Source organism: Eumetopias jubatus, unplaced genomic scaffold (assembly GCF_037043125.1).
Source record: "Eumetopias jubatus isolate StellerSeaLion01/CBP00866 unplaced genomic scaffold, mEumJub1_p1.0 scaffold_10, whole genome shotgun sequence".
In the NCBI taxonomy this organism is placed as follows: domain Eukaryota; kingdom Metazoa; phylum Chordata; class Mammalia; order Carnivora; family Otariidae; genus Eumetopias; species Eumetopias jubatus.
In genome coordinates, this window is record NW_028274816.1 from 13,074,200 (window position 1) to 13,081,248 (window position 7,049).

At 47.3% G+C, this 7,049-nt stretch overlaps 2 non-coding genes across 2 annotated transcripts; one reads left to right on the forward strand and one right to left on the reverse strand.

Moving 5' to 3' along the window:
• Window positions 1-5,974: 5,974 nt before the first annotated feature.
• On the forward strand, window positions 5,975-6,057 carry TRNAL-CAG (transfer RNA leucine (anticodon CAG)). The gene has a single exon. It is a non-coding gene; the product is annotated as a tRNA-Leu (tRNA).
• Window positions 6,058-6,483: 426 nt separating this feature from the next.
• Window positions 6,484-6,566, reverse strand: TRNAL-CAG (transfer RNA leucine (anticodon CAG)). The gene has a single exon. It is a non-coding gene; the product is annotated as a tRNA-Leu (tRNA).
• Between the last annotated feature and the right edge of the window lie 483 nt (window positions 6,567-7,049).

The window sequence follows — 7,049 nt, forward strand, 5'->3', positions numbered from 1 at the left end:
ATTATGAGCTGAAGGGATTGGGGAGAGATGAGGTTCAGGAGGGAGCCAGGGCCCAGTTCACCTGGTTCTTAAACCCTTGGTAATGGGGTGGATTTTATTATTAAAAAAAAAAACTTTGGAGGGCAGTTATATCTTTTGATTTACAATTTTTTTAAAAGATCTTATTTATTTATTTGACAGAGAGAGACACAGCAAGAGAGGGAACGCAGCAGGGGGAGTGGGAAAGGGAGAAGCAGACTTCCCACTGAGCGGGGAGCCCGATGCGGGGCTCAATCCCAGGACCCTGGGACCATGACCTTAGCCGAAGGCAGACACCCAACAACTGAGCCACCCAGGCGCCCCTTGATTTACAATTTTTTAAAAAATTCATAAAAGTTCCCCTGGGGCTAATCCAACAAGCAGCTTCCAGAAGCCAACTCTGGGAGGTACTGATTGTAATCAGCAACTATCGATTAAACACTTTTCCGTGGCCCTATGCTCAGGGCCCTATGCTCATGAATATTTATTTATTCATGAGAGACAGAGAGAGAGAGAGAGAGAGAGAGAGAGAGAGAGAGAGAGGCAGAGGGAGAAGCAGGCTCCCAAAGAGCAGGGAGCCCGACGCGGGACTTGATCCCAGGACCCTGGGATCATGACCTGAGCCGAAGGCAGACGCTTAACCATCTGAGCCCCCCAGGCGCCCTAATGTCTTTATTTTCAATTGCATAATTAATTCATTAATTGATTTCATTGCACATCACACACACACATCTCCAAACCTGCACCTTTGATGTATTTTGGAAGGTTGGTGAAGTCTGGAGCAGCTGAGGGCCAAGCAAAAATTCTTGAGACATCTGTGGTGCAAAAAGGTGCTTTTATTAAATTACAGGGACAGGACCCAAGGGCAGAAGGAGCTGCTGACCTGGGATTTTGAGGGGTGACTGATCATATACTTGGTAATTGGGGGCGGTAAGGAAAAAGGGAGGTGTCTAAAAGGACTTTCATAGGGGTGCCTGGGTGGCTCAGTTGGTTGACCAGCTATGGGTCATGATCCTAGGGTCCTGGGATCAAGCCCCATGTCGGGCTCCCTGTTCATTGCGAAGCCTTTTTCTCCCACTCCCTCTGCCTGCCATTCCCCCTGCTTGTGCGCGCGAGCTCTTGCGCACGCGCGCTCTCTCTGTGTCAAATAAATAAAATCTTTTTTTTTTTAAAGGACTTTCATATGCTAAAGAAGACCCTCAAGATACTGGAGGCCTTGCTATTATCAAGCTAAGGTTGTTTTTCCCTCTAGCAAAGCATTAACCTTAAGAGAGTTAGAAGTTTCCGGGGCGCCTGGGTGGCTCAGTTGGTTAAGCGACTGCCTTCGGCTCAGGTTATGATCCTGGAGTCCCGCATCGAGTCCCGCATCGGGCTCCCTGCTCGGCAGGGGGTCTGCTTCTCCCTCTGACCCTCTTCCCTCTCGTGCTCTCATTCTCTCTCTCTCTCTTTCTCTCTCTCTCAAATTAAATAAATACAATCTTTAAAAAGTTAGAAGTTTCCTGGAGGACTGTCACACATATCCCACCAAGAGCGGGGGGTGGGGTGGGGGTCGGGGTGAGAACGGCGGTTGTGGGAGGTCAGCTTGTGCTTTGTCCTCACATTCCTTCCTTCTGCTCCGTCATCACCTTCACCTCCAGGTGATCACTGAGAAGAGTTTGAGTATCTTAGCTTATGTCTCCTTTTTTTTAAGTTTTTGTTTTGTTTTGTTTTTTAAGTAACCTTTACACCCAATGTGGGGCTCGAACTCACAAGCTTGAGATGGAGAATAGCATGCTCTTCCGACTGAGCCAGCCAGGTGCTCCTCCTAGCATATCTTGTTTTCTTCCCTCACTACCACATGATATGTAAAAATGGCAGAGACTTGCTTTGTAAGTAATTTAAAAAAAATTCTTTGGGGGGCACCTTGGGTGGCTCAGTTGGTTAAGTGACTGCCTTCGGCTCAGGTCATGATCTCAGGGTCCTGGGATCGAGCCCCGCATCGGGCTCCCTGCTCGGCGGGAAGCCTGCTTCTCCCTCTCCCACTCCCCTTGCTTGTGTTCCCTCTCTCACTGTGTCTCTCTCTGTCAAATAAATAAATAAATAATATTTAAAACAATAAAATAAAAAAAGAATAAATTTGTGGTTTTTTAAACCACTAAGTTTGTGATAATTTGTTACAGCAGCAAGAGGAAACTGATACAGTAGTCCTTTGTGAAAAGCTCCTTCATGTAACATAAAGCTCTTGAAATTCATCTATGCTGTTGAGCATAGGTTAAGTAGATTGTTTCTTTTTAATGCTGAATGTATTCCATTGTATTGATATACCACAATATCTTTATCCATTCACTAGTTGATTGACATTTGGGTACTTTCCAGTTTGGGTGGCTATGAAGATCCCAGGGTCCTGGGATCAAGCCCTGCATCCACCTCCCTGCTCAGCAGGGGAGGCTCCTTCTCCCTCTCCCTCTGCCTGTGCTCCCCCTGCTTGTGCTCTCTGTCTCTGTCAAATAAATAAAATCCTTTAAAAAATAAAAAAAATAAATAAAACCGCTATGAACATTCACATGCAGGTTTTTTTGTGTGAAGATATATTTTCATTTCTTTTGCATAAATACCTAGGAGTAGAATTGTTGGAGTCTATGGTATGTGTATCATCCATTTTATAAGACATGGCAAAACTGTTTTCCAAACTGGCTGCTCATCATTGGTTTTACAGATGAGTAAACAAGCTGGAGAAAGGGCAGAAACTTGCCCAGGGTCACCAATTGAATTACAGACATCAGCAGAACTAGAATCAATGTCTACAGCTTCTCATCCCCAGCAGGAATCCTGAGAGGCAGGCCTGACTGCGTGTCTCCCTCCCATTTCTGGCCCAGCTGCTTCTGCCCCTTCCTACCTTCTCCAGAGGGAGCTGGAGACCAGAGCATCTTTCAGTCCATTGCAGTCCCCACCCCAGGAGGTATGGACTAGTGGTGGGAGAGGCTTGGGGAATAGGCATCACTGAAAGAACCCCCCCTTTAGGATCTGAGGGCAGTGCACCTCCCCCCAGGAATGACCTTTGTGCAGAATGTGAGATAATTTTTGATGGTCCAGGGGCAGTCATCAAATACTTCAGGTGCTTCATTACAAGCATTTTGTTTTTAACTTCGCTTTCAATCTAATTATGCCAATGAGAAAGGCTCCTTCGGTGCTGATATGTTTTTAACATCTAATTCTGTTCATCTCTTTTTAGTGAGCAAAGATTCTGGCTAGAATTTAATGGCAGGGGTTTGTTCCCATTATGCTTATTTTTACTGTGACCTTCTATTTACAGGTAATGATGCAGGTGTCCTATTATAGCCATATTATAACATTCCTCTCAAAATACATTTATTACAGTTTTAAAAATGAGGCTATTCCAAGGAAACACTTAGTTTTTAAAAAGTGCACACAACCCTTGTATATATGGTCGAATGGCTTCACCAAGGGTGTCAAAACCATTCACTAGGAAAAGGTCGGTCTTTCAACATACAGTGCTGGGAAAATGGGATGTCCACATGCAAAAAAATGAAGCTGGACCTCCCTTACACCATATGTGAAAATTAACTCCAAGCCTGGCTAGCTCAGTCAGAGGACCACGTGACCCCATCTTGGGGTCATGAGTTCAAGCCCCACATTGGGAGTAGAAATTACTTAAAGTAAATAATTTTTTTTTTTAAGATTTTATTCATCTGACAGAGACACAGCGAGAGAGGGAACACAAGCAGGGGTAGTGGGAGAGGGAGATGCAGGCTTCCCGCGGAGCGGGGAGCAGGATGCGGGGCTCGATCCCAGGACCCCGGGATCATGACCCGAGCCGAAGGCAGACGCCCAACGACTGAGCCACTCAGGCGCCCCAGTAAATAAATTTTTTTTAAAAAGCAACAACACACGGGGTGCCTGGGTGGCTCAGTCGTTAAGCGGCTGCCTTCGGCTCAGGTCATGATCCCAGGGTCCTCGGGTCGAGCCCCTGCATCGGGCTCCCTGCTCAGCCAGGAGCCTGCTTCTCCCTCTCCCACTCCCCCTGCTTGTGTTCCCTCTCTCGCTGTGTCTTTCTCTGTCAAAGTCAAATAAATAAAATCTCAAAAAAAAAAAAAGGACCGGGTGCCTGGGTGGCTCAGATGGTTAAGCGTCTGCCTTCAGCTCAGGTCATGATCTCCAGGTCCTCGGATTGAGCCCCGCATCGGTCTCCCTGCTCAGCGGGGAGTCTGCTTCTCCCTCTCCCTCTCCCTCTCTCCCTGCTTGTGCTGGCTTTCTCGCTCTCTCTCTCAAATGAGTAAATAAAAAATTTTAAAAAAAGGCAACACAAAAACCTAAACATTAAGTTTAAAACTATAAAATTCTTAAAAGAAAACATAGGGAAAAAAATCTTCATGACTTTGGATTTGGCAATGATTTCTAGCGTATGACGCCAAAGGCACAGGAAACAAGAGTAAAAATAAGTAAATTGGACAATATCAAAATTAAACTTTCTGTGCATCAAAGGACACAATATGTAAAATGGTGACCTATGGAATGGGGGAAAATATTTGTCAATCATATATCTGACTCGAGGGGTTAATTTATGGTATATGCAAAGAACCCCCTACAACTCAAATTACAAAAACAAAGTGAAAAAAACGGGCAAAAGATTTGACAGACATTTCTCCAAATAAGATATACACATGGCCAACAAGCACATGAAAAGATGCTCAACACCACTAATCATTAAGGAAATGCAAATCAAAACCACAATGAGATATCTTCTCGCGTTCAGCTGGGGAACCCCACAAATACAGGGACTCTCCAATCCCCTCACTGGCCTTTCCCCCAAGAGGCTCTCCAAGCCTTGTCTTCAATGCCTCCAGTGACCGGGATATCACTATCTATGCAGGCACCCTGTTTCCTTTCCAACAAGCTCTTCTTTCTTTCTCTTTCTTTCTTTCTCTCTCTCTCTTTTTCTCTCTCTTTCCTGCTTCCTTCCTTCCTTTCTCTCTCCCTCTTTCTTTCCTTCTTTCCTTTCAAGATTTTATGTATTTATTTGACAGAGAGAGCGCACAAGCAGGGGGAGCAGGCAGAGGCAGAGGGAGAGGGAGAAGCCGGCTCCCCGCTGAGCAAGGAGCCCCCATCCGGACTCAATCCCAGGACCCTGGGATCATGACCCCGGCAGCAGGCAGAGTCTTATCCAACTGAGCCACCCAGACGCCCCCAAGCTCTTTTTTCTATGGAAAACTTCCTCTGTAACTACCCACCCATTGCATGCCCACCTCAAACCCCAGTTCCTGGAGCAAGAAGGATAGACGGACACAATCTCAAACCCTTGTACACATCAGGCTTTTGTAGACAGATAATTGGTCTCTTCTCCAAATTTAACAGCCTCCAACTTTTCCCCTGTTCAATGTATCAAAAAGGTATAAAAGCCAACTTTCTCTGGATGAGGCTCCAGTTAAACAGGTGTGGAATGGGATCCCGTTTCCCACGGCTTCCAGTCCTGAGGAGCTCACGGCAAAGTCCATCACAGAGCCCCTCCCTTCCAAAAAGAATCGTCTAACCCCCCCCCCCCACTACCCTCAGGGGCCCAGCAATAGTCCCGACATTGGCCACGGATAATAGCAGTCGTTAAAAATAACATCACATCTTCAGGTTCCGAACCTTGGCGAGTGGCTAGAATTTAACAATATAGTTTCGTTTCCATTGCGTTTATTTTTAGGGTTATTTTCGATCGATGGCAGGGTACACTGGTTTTTCGTTTCTGCTCAGGCTACAGAGTTTCCACTTAACACATACCTAGAAAAAAGACCGAATCAGTTGAAAGTTAACAGTAAGTCTCGGCAACACGGGTGGTTTTTACTTGCGGACGACAAAGACCGCCCGTCCAGACCCAGAGCTGCCGCCTACTTCACAACTGCTCGGCTCGTTTTCGAGGCGCGTGGCATGGAAATAGCAACTACATGGAGTACTTCAGCTAAGTCTTCAGGAAGTCAGGATGGCCGAGCGGTCTAAGGCGCTGCGTTCAGGTCGCAGTCTCCCCTGGAGGCGTGGGTTCGAATCCCACTTCTGACAACTCCTACGTTTTGCCCTTTTCCTCCCGCAACCTTGGAGGGGAGCGTGTACGTTTGACTTCCCTAAAAAGGGATCTGCGGTACAGATTGGGGCTTTCTTTTTACATTCCAAAGTCAAATTAATGTCATTAGGAAGAAAATGCCTGTTAAGAAGGAAATACTTGTTTCGTAAAGGGATTAAATGGAGGCTGGTGGGTGGGGGGATGGGTTAGCCCGGTGATGGGTATTAAGGAAGGCACTATTGCATGGAGCACTGGGTGTTATACGCAAACAATGAATCATGAAGCACTACATCAAAAACTAATGATGTAATGTATGGCTACTAACATAACATAATAAAAAAAAAAGATTAGACGGAGGCTATCAGAATGTGTCAAGTATCACCTAGTTGATCTACAGCTGTTGGTGAGAAACAAAAATCGGCTCTTGTCAGGAGTGGGATTCGAACCCACGCCTCCAGGGGAGACTGCGACCTGAACGCAGCGCCTTAGACCGCTCGGCCATCCTGACTGCTCGTTCCCTGTTTTGCAACTAAACCTCTTCGGAATAGCTCTAGTGTGCGCATGCGTAGCGAACAGCACGCGGGGCGGGGGGAGGGAAAGGGAGGGGGCGGGGGGAGGGAAAGGGAGGGGGCGGGGAGAGGGAAAGGGAGGGGGCGGGGGGAGGGAGGAGGGCGGGCTTTGTTTCGCGCTGGGTGTTGGGAAGAACTAGAAAGGCGCGCTGGCTCGAAGGGGCGGAGCGAGGCGCCGAGGTGGCGGCAGAGGGCGCGCGCAGCGTGCTGGAGAATGGAGAACTCTCACTTCGACCCGCAGGCATTCGTGCCCCGGCCGAGCACTCGTGCATGCGTGCATTCATTTACGATTCAAGTCGACGTTGAGACTTGGCGTATCTGCCAGCACCCTGGCATTTCTGCATACACTTCCTTGTGCATTTCCTGCACGAAGCAGTCAAGCCCGCCTTCCCGCACTGGCTTAGAGATCTGTTTGCTGGCGC